Source organism: Megascapheus bottae, chromosome 17 (genome assembly GCF_031878675.1).
Source record: "Megascapheus bottae isolate mThoBot1 chromosome 17, mThoBot2.hap1, whole genome shotgun sequence".
Taxonomy (NCBI): domain Eukaryota; kingdom Metazoa; phylum Chordata; class Mammalia; order Rodentia; family Geomyidae; genus Megascapheus; species Megascapheus bottae.
Window position 1 is genome coordinate 36,787,088 of NC_143525.1, and position 17,457 is coordinate 36,804,544.

Here is a 17,457-nt window from a genome sequence, read left to right on the forward strand (position 1 = left end):
AGAGGACGGGTCTGCTCATTTCCTTTTCCAACACCCTCATCCTGAAGTCCCCCAAAGACATGCCCCCTGTGTGGGACACCAGGGAACATAAACCTCAGCTCTGTCCTCACTCCGTAGTAGCATCCAGGCATCTAGAGAGTCAGCCTTACAGATGCTTCAATGGAGGAAGTAGATGAGAAGAAATACAGGAGGACTTCCTGGAAGAGGAAGGAAAGGGACGGACTCTGCCTGCAGCAATTGAGCAGGGTTCAGGGCCTGCATGGCTCATCCACCCATCCATTCACAGACCTATTTTATATTTTCTTCTCTGACCAGGGTCCCAGAAGCCCTTCCCCAATGCACAAAACAAAACTGGGCTCAGCAAACAGGCAGTTGCTGTCTCCTCCCTGAAGACTTGGGAACCAACTGCCTCACCTGTGTCCCCATCTCCTTCCCTTCCATTTCCATCATGCCCCTTCCCTGGCTTCAGCCTGGCCTCACCGGGCTTCACGTAGACCTCAGCCCCTCCACCTTAGGTCTGGCCTTTTTCCTACAATCAGTTATCTCCCAGACCTCACTGTAAGCAAATACCACTTCCCTTCCTCAAAAGCCTCTGTGCCTCCCTATTGCCTGGAGGACTATGGAGGGTCTTTTAAGAATCTCTGCTAGCTAGCCCCAGGCTGGGACCCGTGTTGACACATGGGGTTTTCAGTGGCCCCCGACCCCTTGCAACAGTCTTGCTCCATCTTCCAACACAGGCTCAAAGACTGTCTTTCCATTGTTGGCTGTGGCTGTTGTCTTTCCATTGTTGGCTGTGGCTGTTGCAACTGCTGTTTCTCCCCGTCCCCCTCTCCCCACTCTTCCTGCCCCCTGTGCAAGCAGTGATTGACAGTTCCCATCTCCTTAGTGCACAGTCTCTCCCATCCTCTGATGTCACCTCTGTGCTTTCCAGAACTTGAAGTTACTGGCTGGTTCCTGGGGCTGGTAGAGTTGATGCTTTGAAACTTATATACATGACCTTGGTCAGAATTAATTCAGAAGGTCTTGATCAGGTTCCTGGGTGCATCGCTGGGTGCTGCTTAAGGCTTGGGGGTGGGGGTGGGGGTGGAGAGCACAGGGCAGGGTCATCTATAGTTCTTGGGAGGAGACAGGTCAGAAGCAGCTCTTTGGTGGGTACTGCTTTTCTGGCCTTCATCCCCACTTCAGAGCTGAGGTTATGGAGCCCAGAGAGGTTGAGTCTCCTTCTGAGGTCATCCAGCCAGTGTGGGACTGGAAGTTGATTCCTTTCCTTTGTGGCTCAATAAGAGCCTTTCACCAATGTTGGCTTAGTTCAAGGGCCCCCTAACTGAGACAGGTGCCCAATAAATAATACATCGTAGTATTTGTTTTTCTGGGTTTCCCACAAGTTTTAGTTGCATTGGTTAGTTACACAGTAGGATTTAATTTGGATATCTTGAGATATTTCTACAATGAGTTTTAGTTTTAGCTGATAGAAGATGCAGCTTATTTCATTAGTCTTTAGTTGGTTTGTGTGGGGGGAGACAATACTGGGGCTTGAACTTGCTTTGTACTTGCTAGACAAGTCTTCTATCTCTTGAGCCCTATCCTAGCCCTTTTGCATTAGATGTTTTTCAGATAGGATCTCATACTTTTTTTCCCCAGGGCCTCCTGGAACCATGATCCCCTACCTACAACCTCCCGAATGCCTGAGATCACTCTACAGGGTTTGTTTGTTGGTATACTCTCCCTTTGGCTCTAAATGCTAATTTCCACTTCTTGTGTAATCTCTGTACTCAGTCCCTTGACTGGAATCTTTCGCTTGGTGGATCTAGCGAGCATCTCACCAAGGTGATGGACTGCTTCTGCTTTTGCCATGAGAATTCATTTCAGGAGTAACTTGTTACCTCCTAGGTAAATCACCTGCTTCCAATGTGGCATCTAGCTGAGCCTCTTTGTGACAGGGCAATGCCATGTGACCTCCCAGAGCAGAGCAGGACTCTAGTCCAACTGGGAAATGTCCCTTGTCTGACTCAGGAGTCTGGTCTCCAGTTCCTCCTATGGGCCCCAGAGGGAAGAACAGTTTGGTTCACCCCTCACCCTCAAGACCCTCCCCTGGGGACCCCACTGGGCTCAGGGGCCCTGGCCCCTGCTGGAGCAGGCCTCTAGCCCCCACCAGGCTCACCTGCTTGGCTTCTGTCCAGCGGGACAGAGATGTTATCCCTGGGGCACAAGCCTCAATGGGGTATTGTTCCTTCCCCTTCCAGAGACGACCAGGGAGGGGACAGGGCAAAGACTGGGAATGTCCTGGTTGCCACACAGGCGAGCTTTGTCCTTCTCTTCCTCCTCCCCTTCCCTTTCTGCCTACTTGGCTGGCCCCCTCCCTCTCACCCCTGCCCTGGCTCCCTCTCTGGGCCCCTCCAGAGACTCCTCTATACCTAGGGGCAATGCAGCTGTTGCAGGGGTGGTGTTCAGGGTGGCTCTGGACAGTTGAATGTCCCTTATACATCCTAGTGCTAATGAGTAGCCTAGGTCAGGAGAGGCCCAGCCCCGCCCGGCCAACTTGGCCTGCATGGTATCTGTCTTGTCTGAGTCTGCCGGCTTCTCTCCGTTGTACTGACCTGCCCCAACTCTTGACTCCTGGCAGCCAATCTGTATTCATGGTGCAGCTTAAGAGGCTGGAAGTTAACAAGGCTTCCTATTACCTGGTGACATACCGATAGCCTCAGCTCCTAGGGAGGAGAAAGGAGGGGGATTCCTGGAGCCCAACTTGGGCAGTATAGCAAATCATCTCAAAATTCAATGAAATAAAAAGATCAGTTTCCCCCGAGCTGACCCAAGAACCAAACTTCCTGGACTCAAGTCGCAGCCCCGCTGGGAGCTGTATGACTGTGGCAAGGGCCTCTCCTCAGAGGCCTCCTCCATTCTCTCTGAGAGATGGCAGCTGTGGGTCTCAGCCCTGCCCCTTCTCAGCCTCCAGTCTGTGCTTTGTCCTCAGAGCAGAATGACGGCCAAGGAAAACTACTAGAAGCTGCCCGGCTGCAGGTGACATCGATCTCTAACTCCAGATCTAGTTTCTGCCCTCATAGCCCCATGGCCCCCTCACACCTGCTCCGGTCCCCTTTGTTCCCTAGGCCAGGAGCACTGTCAGCCTTTCAGCCCCCCACCTCCTGCTCCATTCATGCTTTAAGCCCAGGCACCGCCTCCTGCCTCCTGGCTGGGTGCTAGGGCTCTGCTCTCCCCTCCTCTCACCTGGAAAGATCACAGGGAAGGGAGATGTGGACGGTCTGCTGAGGGAGGCTCTATTCCTAGTGGATGTGGCAAGCCCTCAGTGTGTGTGTGTGTGTGTGTGTGTGTGTGTGTGTCTGGTTTTTGGTGAAGAAAGTAAAAACCCAGCAGGGCTTCTGCACAGGTTTAGACCCAGTGATGGGCATGAGCTCATTCTGCTCTCCCTCTCTGAATGAATGAATGGCCCTGATCAATCCTTTCAACCAGGGAGTATTTAGTGACCCAGATAGTGCTGTAAGGGTAAGGAATCCAGTTTGAGAGCAAGACCAAGCCCCTGCTTTGCAGATTCTGTTCCTCAGTAGGACGAGCAGAGTTGGGCACAGAACAATAGTTTGAGTTGGCTACAAGTGCTGAGGACCAAATAAAGATGAGTAAAGTGACAGCTCCTTATTTAAAATATCACCTAGGGTCCTAAGTTAAGCCTCACTGAGAAGGAAATAGGAGCAGAGACAGGTGCAGCAGAGGGGACAGCTTGAGCTGGTAAAGAGTGAATGGAGAGGAGAGGAGTAGAGATAGAAGAAAATTGCTTGTGCGATGAGATTTCACCGGAGTGAAATGGGTCAGGAAACAGCCAAGGACAGGAAACAGCCAAGGACATTTTCTTTTTTTTTTTTTTTTTTTTGCCAGTCATGGGACTTGAACTCAGGGCCTAAGCAGTGTCCTTGGCTTTCTCAAGGCTACAACTGTACCACTTGAGCCACAGCACCACTTCTGGCTTTTTTCCCCCCTATGTATGTGGTACCAAGGAATTGAACCTGGGTCTTCGTGCATGCTAGGCAAGCACTCTACCACTAGGCTAAATTCACAGCCCATGGGGGGCATTTTCTTTAGGGACCTGAAAACCCCAGCAGTCCTCTTACTGCATCCCAGATTCAGAGCTAAATTTGGGGATCAAATTAGCCCTAGGTCCATCCATCCACTCATCCCTTCTTTTGTGTGTGTGTGCGCCAATGCTGGAACTTAAAACTCAGTGTTTTCCTGAGGCTTTTCCCCCCCTCCCCACGCTATTGCTCCAGCCACGCGTCCACCTCTGCCTTTTTGTGCTTCATTGGAGATAAGAGTCCTGAGGACTTGCCTGCCTGGACTAGCTTCAAACCTCAATCTTCCTCAGATCTCAGCCTCCTGAATAGCTAGGATTACAGGTGTGAGGACCCACTCGTGGCCCCATCCATTTGACAAATCCTGCATCCCTTGTTTGCTGCGGTCACTTACTTAGGTGGATGGTTTGAGGCAGGTGTCTCAGACATTTGTGAGGTTTAAGCAAGACCGAGTGCTGGAGTCGCACCACGCTGGGCAGGCACCCAGCGATGAGGGCTTCCCCAAGACTGCTGGTATGATTTCTGTTTAGAGCCATCCCACTCGTGCTGACCCTCACTCTCAGAGCTTCCCTAACTCTTCCCACCCTCTGCCCCCTGCCCCCGATGGTGTCAAAGGTCGACACAATCTTTCTGCAGGCTTCCCATTCCTAGCTCACCTGCTTGCCTTTGGGGGACTCACCTGGGGGGCTGTCGATTCATGGTGCTGCTCACAAGAGCTCGTGGTCCATTTGGGGGCTGGGCTCTTTTGGACTCCACCTGGGAATACAAAAAGAAAGGATGGAACATGAACCTCTAAGGAGGAATTAGACTCCTGCATGCTACTTCCTGTTTCTGGGCCTCAGTTTCTTTGCCCATCTGGAGGATGAGGGTGGATGGGAGACATTCACCATGTTGAGCAGCCAATGAAATGCTTTTGGCCTGTTGGCGTTTATTTTTCAGTTCGTTCACCTTTGACACCAAGCTTTTGGTACTGGTGCCCTGAGGGGGTAGTCAAAGGTACCTGGGGCTGGGGACTGGTGGCTCATGCCTGTAATCTAGCTATTCAGGAGGCTGAGATCTGAGGATTGCAATTTGAAGCCAGTCTAGGCAAGAAAGTCCATGAGATCCTTATCTCCAATTAGCCACCAAAGCTAAGTAGAACTGGGGTTCAAGTAGTAGAGCACTAGCCTTGAATGAAAAGAACTCAGGGCCTAGACGCTGGCCCTGAGCTAAGTCCCCAAAAAAGACCCCTCCATCAAGGGGGTCCCCCCACTAGCAATAGGGACAGGTTCCAAGGGGATGCTGTCCTTTACAAGTATGAATCCCCTTCTCTGAGTCATCTGCCGTGGTCCTTTCTGCTCCTGGGAGAGAGAGTGCTGAGGGAACACTACAGATGTTAAACATGAGGCTCAGAGACACTCGTGACTGGAAAAAAGTCACAGTTGATAATGGAACTGGAACCAAGAACCCTGTGCCTGTACTTTCTTCTGCAGGTCCACCGGCCTCCGGGATGGACTGCTGCTCCCCCAGGCTTCACCCCCTTCCTGCTTTTCCTTCCTCTTCTTTGTCTCCTCCTCCTCCTCTTCCTTTCTCCGCATTTTTTCTCATCCTGTTTTCCTTCTCTCTCTCCTCCTTTCCTTCTTGTCTTCCTCTCCCTCCTCCTTTCTTTTTCCCTTGTCTTCCTTTCCTTTTTCCCTCTTCAGTCTCCTTTTCCTCCTTCCCTCCTCATCCTCCCATCTCCTTCCTTCCTTCCTTCCTTCCTTCCTTCCTTCCTTCCTTCCTTCTTTCCTACGCTCTCGCTCTTCCTCCTTCTCAGCTATGGAAGCAGCCCTGCTCACCAGCCTCCAATCTGACTGGGGTCTGCCAACCATCCTCATTGGCATGGAAGCCACAGAGGCCTGGCCTGCCGAGGGCTGCTGCTAGGAATCATGACCACTAGCTGTCCCTTCTTCCCCAGGGAGAGGCAGGCTGGCTTTGGAGTCAAAGGTGCAGAAGGAGGGGTGGCCTGTATATGCAGGTCGTGGGAGCTGGGGGCACAGGCCGAAGGGCTCTCCCCGAGGGCTCCCTGGCTTTCACCCCTACTGTAGTCTTTTTGATGCTGTTGAGGATAAGCCAGTCCTCAGCCCACGCGAAACTGTTCGCACACACCTCCAGCTCTGGGCGGTCCCCCCATCAGGAACTGGCCCAGTGCCTAGGTCCCAGCCCAGGGCGCAGGGCAGCAGTGAGGGGCGGGAGGCCCGGTGCTCTCGGCTCTCATATTTATTTATTTATTTATTTATCTGAGAGCCCAGCACTTACACAAACCTGGCTCTGATTACTGCCCGGGGCCCGGGAGGAGGGGGACGCTGCTCCTTGCACCTTTGATGTTCCCAGAAGAGATGGAGAGATGGTGCTGAGGACCGGCTGATGCTGCAGTGGGGTGTGTGTGCGTGGGGGGAGCCCTGGTGATGTCACCTCACCAGACCAAAGATGACAAGGACCGTGGCCAGGCCCAGGGGTGATCAGAAGGGGCTCCAAGAAGGAAGGCGGAGGGAGGCCCTTTCTGGGCCAGACTGATTGGGCTTTTGGATTTGAGCATGTCTACCCTCCTAACATGAAAGGGAGAGAGGGTGGCAGTATTTCCTGTCATAGGCTGCAGGAGGCAGGCATCACTAAGGCCCAGTAGCCCAGCGCTTACCTCCACCCCAGACACATGGAAATGGTGACACAGACTTTGAGGAGAGGGTCAGTGTCAAAGGAATCAGGGACTGATTAAGGTCCCCCCCGCTCTGCTTGGGCTCTGTAGCTCTCCTCTTGGTTCCCCCACCTCTAACATCACCAGGGAACACATGCAGAATGCTGAGAGGCACAGACCATGGGGGTGAGGGAAAGAATGCACAAGTGCCGATGGCGAGATGGTGCAAATAGCACGTTTTCCCACAGGAATGAATCAATGAAGAGCTGACCCGGGACTGGATCACATCCCAGCTCTGGACTGATGGATCTACCACTATCCTTTTCTTTCTTCTTTCTTTCTTTCTTTCTTTCTTTCTTTCTTTCTTTCTTTCTTTCTTTCTTTCTTTCTTTCTTTCTTTCTTTCTTTCTTTCTTTTTTCCTAAGGTTTGAACTTGGGGCCTGGATGCTATCCCAGAGCTCTTTGGCTCAAAGTGATAGAGCTCTACCCTTGAACATAGTACCTCTTCTGGTTTTCTGGTGTCTTAACTGGAGATGAGTCTCATAGACTTTCCTGCCCAGACTGACTTCAAACCTCAGTCTTCAGATCTCAGCCTCCTGAGTAGCTAGGATTACAGACATGAGCCACTACCTAGCTATTATCTGTATACTTTGGGTGCGCGTGCGTGCGTGCGTGCATGTGTGTGTGTTGGTCCTAGGGCTTGAACTCGGAGCTCAGTTGCTGTCCCTAAGCTTTTTTGCTCAAGGCTAGTGCTCTACTACTTAAACCATAGCCCCACTTATGGGTTTTTATTGTTGCTATTTTAATTTTTTTGGTAGCCAGGCTGGCTTCAAATTGCCTCCTGAATAGCTAAAGATTACAGGTAGGAACTGCCAGTGCCTGGCACCCATTTACTTTTGTAATTCTTTTTTTTTTGTAAGGATGATGTCCAGTGGGGTTAGTTACATAAGTAAGGTGATGAGGACATTTCTTGTCAAACATTGGTACTCCTCCCTCATTTTCTCCTAGTCAATATCATTTTCCTCTGAGCAAGTAGAGGGCAAGTTAGAGACACTCTGGTCCTTTTTCTCTAAATATTTCAATGTATTTTTCCTAAGAATAGAGATTTTCTTCCCCATCAGTACAGTTATCAATTACAATTTCATAAGTTTGTTTTGCTATAGTATTTAATCCACCATCCTATACTGTATTCCAAAGGGGGTATGAATGGGGTGTGTGTGTGTGTGTGTGTGTGCACACCAGTTCTAAAGAAACTTGAACTCAAACCTGGTACTCTACCGCTTGAGCAACCTCTCTACTTCTGGCTTTTTGGTGGTTGATTGAAGATAAGACTCTCAAATTCCCCTGCCCTGGCTAGCTTCAAGCTGCAATCCGCAGATCTCAGCCTCTTGAGTAGAGCCTGGCACATTTTTTTTTGATGGTTTTTGTAAACAGAATCTCCTCCTGCAATTCATAGGAACCTAAGAAGTCACAGAATCCCAGAGAAAAAGGCAAAAGTATTGACAGAGCTTTCCAGAGACATGAAGGCAAAAGGTTCCTGCTGAATGGTTGGAGGCGAGTCTGTGGCGGGTGGAGTGGTCCTAACACTTTCCAGTCTGGTTTACTCTCTGCAGATCTTGACAAGGAAAGGAGATGGCTGGGATGTAAACCCCTCAATCAACTAATGCAAGGTAAATTCCACTTCTCAGGCATGGCTGTGAAAGTGTTCTGGGGCCTGTATTCCCGGATCTCAAAAGAGCTTTTGAACTGGTGCCTGATGACCTTGAGGGGTTCATTTTCCCCGGACATTGGAGGACTGACTGCACAGCAAAACAAAGTGCTGCATTTCAAGCCGTACCACGTAGTGTCACATAAATCTGGCCTGCCATCCTCCTTGGCGGATGCGGATTGGGTGGGAGTGAGGCTGAGAAGCCTGCCACATCACTTGTTCCAGATGGTCCAACTGGCAAACCCCAGACTCAGCAGGGTTTATAGTGGCCAGTGGGAAAGTAGTGTCCCATTCCCAAGAGGCCTCTGGGATTTATGACGGGTGGAGTCTCAACTCACAGCTTCCGTGGACAGCTGAAATCTTCCTCTCTGAGCTTGTCTAGAAACTGCCCCTTTGCATCTCAAAAGGGCTCCAGACCCTGTCTTCTGGTTAGAGATAGAGGTTTGCAGTCAGGGCTAGCTTTTTGCTTATTGTTTCTGCCTAGAATGGTGCCTGGTGCCTAGTAGATACCAATATTTCCCTGTGGAATGAATAAATAAATGAAGAATATTCTTTTTTTTCTGTTTGGGAGATGAAATCAGCACTTGTAATTATAGTTTCAGAGATCTACCAAATAAATCACTGGGTTGTCATCCTGGGGTCCTGACTTCTGTACAGCAGCGGGTAGACTGTATCCACTGATTAAACCCAGTCACCTCCAAGCACTATGTACCAGGACACATACAAGGAGCTGAAGGGAGAAGGTATGACAGGAAACAGTGGGCAGAGATCCCCCGACCTTTACTCCTGTTTAGGCACAGTGGTGGCATTTATAGCAAGAGGATTCATGCTTTGACATCAAGAAGGACCTCTTGCCAGGCACCGGCAGCTCAGGCCTCAGGAGACTGAGATCTGAGGATCATGGTTCAAAACCACCCAGGGCAGGAAAGTACTTGGGACTCTCATGTCCAATTAACCTCCAGAAAAAATGGAAGTGGCGTTGAATTTCTAAGTGGTAGAGTTCTAGCCTTGAGCAAAATTGCTCAGAGGCAGTGCCCAGACCCTGAGTTCAAGCCCCATTAAAAAAATTTAAAAAGGACCTCTCAATATGCTTTAGCATATCTTAGATGGTTTCCTGGTCGAATGGTCTAGAGGCACAGGGATGTGCCTCTCAGGCCCTACCGCGCGTGGGTGGCTGGACTGTGGACAGTTGGCTCAAGCCTGCATCTGTGGACTCTGCCAACCTGGCCAAAGGTACTCCATCTTCTGCTGGGACTGGGAGAGTGTCCAGACCTTGGTCCCCAAGGTCCTCCCACTCCCGCTGGACAGTGGCCTCTCCCAGTGACTCAGCCCTGACGTCATGGGGCGAGCGGAAAGGCCATGGGCGTAGGAGGTGGTGGCTCCCTCCTTCTTGTCCTCACCTCCCTGGGCTCAGTCCCTATAACCTTCTACCCTCCCGACACCCCCTGTCCTCTCCCATGAGCTTCTGCTCCAGAAACTATTGCCCCTGCTCATGAAGACATGCCTTTGTGTGCTCCTGGTCACTGTTGGGTCACTGATATAAGAAGCCCAGCAAACAAGATCCATGGTTCTGGATCCCACCTCCTTCTGCACCCCAGTAACTCCATCTTAATAGGTGGAATGGCCACAGTTGGTTTCCTTCAGTGGCCGGAGGCATTTTTTATTCACACTGGGATCGCTCTGGGTCCATTTGCCTGTCCCCTGTCCTCCAGTACCTCCCTGAGGTATGTGACCCCAGCTTCTTGATCTCCCCCAGATTGGAGGGAATACCTGGGTCCCATCCCTGGGTATCTTCATCCCTGCGGGCCAGCGCACTTATGTCTCCAACTCTGTTCTGCTGCCTGTTGCACCCTGCCCAGCCAGCCCCCTCCTCCACCCCACTTCAAAGCCCAAAGCCAGCAGGAGTTAATTACATGCCCCCCCACCCCCCTCGCTTGTTAAGTGTCATTAGCCCCAGTTTACAGATGAGGAAACTGAGACTGGGATGGTGGAGGACGTCACCCCCTCTATCCCCACCCAGGCCCCTGAGCCAGGGCTGACACTGGTTTGGGGACCCTGCCAAGACTCCCCCTTTCTTGGAGGACCAATGCCCACTCTCAGCTCCCACTTCCAGCCTCTCCCAGTTCTTTTTCCTTTTCTTGGAGTTAGCAAGAGAGTCTGAAGCAGAGCTGAGAGCTCCTGGGATGGGGTGGGCAGGGAGCTTTTCCAAAATCACACACAAGCAAAATGCAAATGAGGACCCCAATTACTGCAGAGTCGGGGCGGTGGCACTGCAGGTAATAGGACTTGGGGAGTGGAGGGACCCCCGCCCTTCTATTCGTCAGTTTTGCCAGAGGCCTGGATGTGGAAGGGATTGGGGATGGGTCACCCTGAGTGAGTCTGGGGGAGGTGGGCGGGGTGACGCTTGTGAGACTTGGGAGGGCTCTGAGATGATGCTGCCAGCCAGGACAGCCCTGCCCTCGGGGACCAGGGGAGAGAAAAGTCCTGAGTCTCAGCCCCTCCTTGGAAGACTTCCCTTGTGGCTTGGGAGCAGAGCCAACTCCTTCACCCTGTTTGGCTTGGCCCACGGGGGTTTATAGGGCTAGAAAACCTTTGAGACGCCCCCCCAACATGGGGGACAATATCTTTTTTTTTTTTTTTTGCCCTTACCCAAAAGTTGAACTTGGGGCCTTGTGCTTGTTCAGTTGGTGCTCTACAGCATGAGCCATGCTTCCATCCTGACCTCCCACCAACCCAGAGGTGGACTCTTTTTTTTTTTTTGTTACTTTTCTGCCTAGGCTGGCTTTGAACTACCATCTTCAGAATCCCAGATTCTTAGTAGTCATGGTGAGTGCTCTGGGGCTTGAACTCGGCCTGGGCACTGTCTTTGAGCTCTTCAGCTCAAGGCTACCACCCTGCCCTTGAGCCAAGCCCCATGTCACGTTTTCTAGAGGTTAACTGGAGATAAGAGTCTCAGGTCCTTTTGTGCCCAGGCTGGCTTCGAACCTTGATCCTCAGATCTCAGCCTCCTGAGTAGCTAGGATTACAGGCGTGAGCCACTATGCCTGGCGAGTGTGTGTTTTTTTTTGTTTTTTTTGTTTTTTTTTTGCCAGTCCGGGCTTGAGCTCAGGGCCTGAGCACTGTCCTTGGGCTTTCCTCAAGGCTAGTGTTCTACTTTGAGCCACCACACCATTTCTGGCTTTTTCTATGTACGTGGTACTGAGGAATCAAACCTGGGTCTTCGTGCATGCTAGGCAGGCACTCTACCACCAGGCCAAACTCCCAGCCCCAAAATGTTTAATTCTTTTTTTTTTTTTTTTTGCCAGTCCTGGGCTTAAGCTCAGGTCCTGAGCACTGTCCTTGGATTTTTCTCAAGGCTAGAGCTCTACCACTTGAGCCTCAGCACCACTTCCGGCTTTTTCTAAGTATGTGGTACCAAGGAATCGAACCCTGGTCTTCGTGCATGCTAGGCTTCGTGCATGCTACCACCAGGCCAAACTCCCGGCCCTTTTTTTTTTTTTTCCAGACAGAATCTGAGGTCTAGGGATGGAGAGTAGACTTGAGGAAGAACTTTGCATTTTTGTATCCAGTCCCCTCCCTGAGAGAAGATGGCTGTCTTTGGTATCCCCACATGAATCTCCCTATGATGACAAAGTCCACAAGCTTCTCGTTCCATGTTGAGGACAGTGTGTGTGTGGCGAGGGGGGGAAGATCCCACATCTGGGGAAACTGGAGGTGGCATCTCTGCAACTTTGGACCAGATGTGCAGTCTCTACCTACTGAGCCTTCACTGTAAACTGTAAACACCTCCACTGAGTCGTACAAGGAGGTCACAGAGTCACAAAGAAGAGAACCAGAATCAAGACGAGAGAGCCTGGCTCCCTACTTGTCTCATCTGCCCCACCTTATCTCCTTAACATTCTGTTCCAGGACAAAAGCCATCTCTTCAGGATCCTGGTGACTCCTGCTGAGCTGCCTAGGCCAGCTAAAGCAATTTAGGAAGGAAAGAGCAGAAGGCCTGGATCTGAGCCGTGGTATGTAGGATGCCCAGATGTTGAGACTTCTGTGGATGGGCGCAGAGCCGTGCTGCAGGTAGATCCAGGGTGGCCAGAAGTCCTCTCTCCAATACGTTCAAACTTTACTCCCTCCTCCCCCGCCTCCCGGGGGTCACTCTTGTGGAGTCAGCAGGAATTGCGCCTTCTGCAGTCCCAAGCCATGCTTTCCCTGTGATCTGGCACTCCTAGCTGTTTTGTTGTCCACGGGTTCCTACTGTCTGGACTCAGATGTGGGATCTCTAAAACAAGGATGTTTCTCCCCTGAGATGGCTCCATGGCTCAGGGGTAGAGGCGGTGGGCCTGAGTCTCATGCCACAGTAACAACAGCAATAACTTGGCAATCTCTACAGGAACAATTTGGAAGGCTTCCTATTCCAAGGAGTCAGGTGTGATGTTTGATGTGATGGGTGGAGCTCTGGCCCTTGTACCCATGTGCTGGGGGCCTTACACCTAAGGTCTCTCTCCTAAGAGACCTAAATAAGAAGCTGGTGCCTTAGACAGAGACCAAGTCTTACCTGTGGCTCTCTCATCTGGCCTGAGGCATATCACACCGGATGTGTCCTGTGAATGCTTGTTGAAATGAGATGGCCACGGGTAGGAGTTGATGGCTACCTGGCAGGAAGGGTCTTACAGAGGTGGGAGCTAACTGGGGGAAGGAGAAAAATGGTATCAAGCGAGAGAAGTGAGTGTACATTCATCCAGACTCCTTAAGAGGATGGCATGGGGTCCTAGAGAGATTCCCACCACTGTGCGACAGGGACCAGGACACAGAGAGAAGGCAATGAATATGTGAGCTGGGGAGGGGGTCCTTGATAAACTGAATGGAAGAGGAGCTTGGGCTCCAAAGAGAAGGGGCTTGAACTCATGGCAGGGCTGTCAAGGATACTCCCTTGCACAACTCCCACCTCCCCTCCCTATGCCCACCCTGACTCTGCTCAAGCCGAGGCAGCTCCTAGCTGCTGCCAGAGACTAGGGTGCCTCCGTGACTCCTTAGGCTGGGACTCAAAGAAACTACTTCCAAGGGCAGCAAGCAGAGGGTTTGGGAAAGACAGAGCGGAGGAGGGAGCCAGGAAGCCTTGGTCCCAGGGCCAAGGGGCTGAGGAGGTGGAGGAAGGACACCTGGTAGAACCTAGATATAGGCCTGAGCTGGAGCGTTAACTGCATTGCAGCCCTATGCCCACCCTAGCTTCTGCCCTCCGCCAACCTGGCCCCCAGATCTTCCCAAGCCAGCCCCCCCCACCCCCAGCCAGTGCCTGGACAGAAGGGTGCTGCAGCTGCTGCAAGGTTCGAGGGAGTCTTGGTGGGGGCTGATGGGAGACTGCCAGGCGCCGCTTAATAGGATTTTAATTATACAGCTCCAGCAAGAATTTTTTCCCCCCTGGGCTTGGGCCCTCACAGACACCTCCATCTCCACTTCAGCATCTTCCCAGCCCTGGCAGCCAGCTCTCCCAGGCCCCCACTGCCAGCCCTCACGTCGTGGGGGGACTCTGGTCTGTCTTGTGGGATCTGGGGGAGAGCCTGGCATCTTCCCCTAGCAGTGATGGGGCAGACATAGGCTCCTGCAGAGGACCTGGCATGCGGGCTGGGCATGGCCTGACTGTTGCTGGGCAGAGCATGACCTCCACTCTGCTCACGCGTGAACCTGGAGTTCATTTTTCTAGGGTGATTCTCCTCCATACCAGGTTCTTTCCTGATGATTGTCTCATGTGACGTTTACAACTCTAGAAGGCAAGCAGGACAGATGGGTTGATCATTTCCACTTTATAGACGAGGAAACTGAGGCCTCCAGAGGCTGAGTGCCTTACTCAAGGACAGGATGAGTAAGGAGTCTGGACTCCCAGCAGACTCCACGCTGTGTTCTCCCAGGGGCTGGTGCTGCCATTCCATTCTACACCCCAGCCGGAAGGAGCCTGGACAAGCTGGTTCTCTACTCTGAAGGCCTTCCTCCCTGATCCTGTCCACCTACGGACCTGCAGACATGAAGTACTGCATCCACCCCAAGTGTGAGTTGGGGTCAAGCCCTCACAGCGGCCCAATGTAGCCACTACAATGACCCCATCAGAACGAGTTACATTGGTGGTGGAATGATAGTAGCTATCACTTTGGCCTGCCACTAACCTAGAATGTCTTTAGCCCATCGGACAAACTCTTCAGATGCCTACTGGCCAGGCACCGAGAGTGCTTGTCCTGGCTGTGTCCTGCAATACAACCCCTCTCTTGTTGGCCTGCTCCCCCCTGGGTCCCCCCCATCAGGCAATGCCAGCATCCTCTGGCGTATCCAGGTAACCAACTTTCTCAGCTGAAGCACTTTAGGTGAGACTTACTATTATATTTTTACATCTATTTTTTTATTGATTTTTATTAGTTTTAGGCAGAAAAGTTGAAAAGATGTAGGACAGAGAATTTTCATGTTTGTCACCAGCATCCCCCATTGTTAATGTCCTTTATCACCTGGGTCCCTTTGTCACCACCAAGGAACCAATTTTGGCACATTACTATTAACTAACATCAATGCTTTACTCACATTTCACTGTTGATAACATTTTTAAATTCCACGGGTAATACATACATGCATTCTTGGATTTGGCTCAACAGTGTGGCAAAACAAACAGTAAAATACAGCTCTCCTCTCACCCCTTTCCCCAAACCTCTCCTGGCCTGGGGGTACCTTTTCAGTCCCCTCTGTGTGCACATGCGCTCTTCTTGCCTTTCGCAGCTCTGTCTTGGGCTCTGGTGGTGGGCACACCCAGTTGGCCCTTCCCCTCCTTAGTCCTCCTTCCCTACTGCTACGGGGCTTTCCCTCAGGCTCCTGCCCATCCTGGGTGCCCTCAGTCTTGAGGAGCTCCAGGCCCCAGGACTCCCTCCCTCCTCTGCCTTTGTTTCCGCCCCCAGTACCCCACCCTGCCTTGTTCCTCCTGGGATGTACTCTGCCTTTGACATTGAGACTGTGAATGAAGTGCATCAGATGTAGGGGGGAAAGCCATATGGCTGGAGTCAGCTGTTCCCCACCTCCCCAGCACTATGGTAGAGCAGGCAGGAAGGCACAGAAGACCCTAATATCGTCCCATAGTCTGTGAGAGGTGTCTACTCATCCCAACCCATGGTCACCCAGAAGGACCAAGGCTGACCCAGCCATGTGTACCCATGGTCACCCAGAAGGACCAAGGCTGACCCAGCCATGTGTACCTAAGGCTGGGGGTGGAGGTTCTGGACAGACCCTCTGCCATATGTGCTCTGGCTAGCAAGAAAAAAAGGCACAACTATACCTGGCCTCACTCGTAACCAGAGGAGGAGGCTGTCTTCCAGCTCTTACTGCTTTACCAGCAGCTCCTTCCCCAGCAAGTCCTAGAGGGAAACTATGAGCAGTTACTGTAGCCTTCCTGCCTCATCAGGATGGGTCTCGGCCTCTTCCCACTGGCCTGCAGCAGCCTGTGGGCACCTACCCGGGTCAGAAGACTTCCTCTGGCCTGCTCATCATACCTGTTCATCTCCCCCCCTCATTCTCTGGAACCAGGGCTGAGGCTGTGAGGGAGCTGATGCCTGCAGTGGCAACAGGTCCACCTGAGGAGCTGCTCATCTTGTATTTTATTGTGTTGTTTTGGAGATAGGGTTTCACTATATATTCACTAATGTAGTTTAGGCTGATGTGGAACTCAAATCTCCTACCTGGGATTCTAGGAGTGGGCTAACAAGCTGATCGTCTTGACTTGCCAGTGGCCGTTCCCCTATCCCTACCTCTTGCCAATTGTAGTCAAAGCAGGAAAGTCAGATGGAGCAGCTGAAGCCTTCTCGTGGAGCCTTGCTGCCTTCTTCTGCATGCTTGGACCTTTAAGTCAAAAGGGACAGGGCAGGCTGGGCACCAGTGGCTCATACCTGTAATCCTGGCTACTCAGGAGCCTGAGATCTGAGGCTCTTGTTTCACAGCCATCCCAGGCAGGAAAAAAATGTGAGATTCTCGGGTTGGGAGTTTGGCCTAGTGGTAGAGTGCCTGCCTAGCATGCATGAAGACCCAGGTTCCATTCCTCAGTACCACATACATAGAAAAAGCCAGAAGTGGTGTGGTGGCTCAGGGTAGAACAGTAGCCTTGAGGAAAGCCCAAGGACAGTGCTCAGGCCCTGAGCTTAAGCCCCGGACTGGCAAAAAAAAAAAAAGTGAGATTCTCACCCACCAAAAAGTCAAAAGTGGAGCATGGCTCAAGTGGTAAAGCACTAGCCTTGAGCATTAAAGTTAAGAAACAGCACCCAAGCTCTTCTTTAAAGCCTTAGTATCTGCACCAAAAAAATAAAAATCAATGAAGAGGATGAAGATGAGGAGGAAGGGACAGGGGAGAGCAGAAGGGCTCTGGAGACCAACAGGCTCTGAGCTGGCAGTGACGAAGGAAGGGGATCCATGGAGGGAAGGTGGGGCCTGAGCATGTGAGGGTAGGAAGGTGTGCGCACCTGGCACTCTGAAGCTGTGCGTGCGTGTGTGCGTGCGTGTGTGTGTGTGTGTGTGTGTGTGTGTGTGTGTGTGTGTGTGTGTGTTGTGTATTTGCAAGCGGTGGAGGGGCTGTGCCTCTGGACTTAACTGGGCAGGTCTATAGCAGGAAGCAAGGCCCTAGGGACCAAGGTCTCTGGCTGCTGTGGAGCCCAAACCTAGGGGAAGCTTTGGAGCTGGCCAGTGGAGAGGGGGATTACAGCATCATGGCCAGCTGCCGTGGCATGAGATGAAAGGCCAGGAGTGGGGCTGTTGGCAGACGGACAGGCAGGGGCCCAGTGGAGGCGTGGGTTGGGGGAGGGGAGATAACCATCTGTAAGGGCTGCCAGGTGTAGACATGGTGGGATGTGCAGGATGCAGGAAGGATTTTAGCCTTTGGATCAAGGTAAAGAGCCTGAAGTGGGAAGGGTTCCCTCTGAGGTCATCTTGTCCAGTCAGCTAGACCTTGGGGTTCCAGGCCCCAAACCAAGCAGGCCCTGCTCAAGGATGGCTTCCAGGGCTGG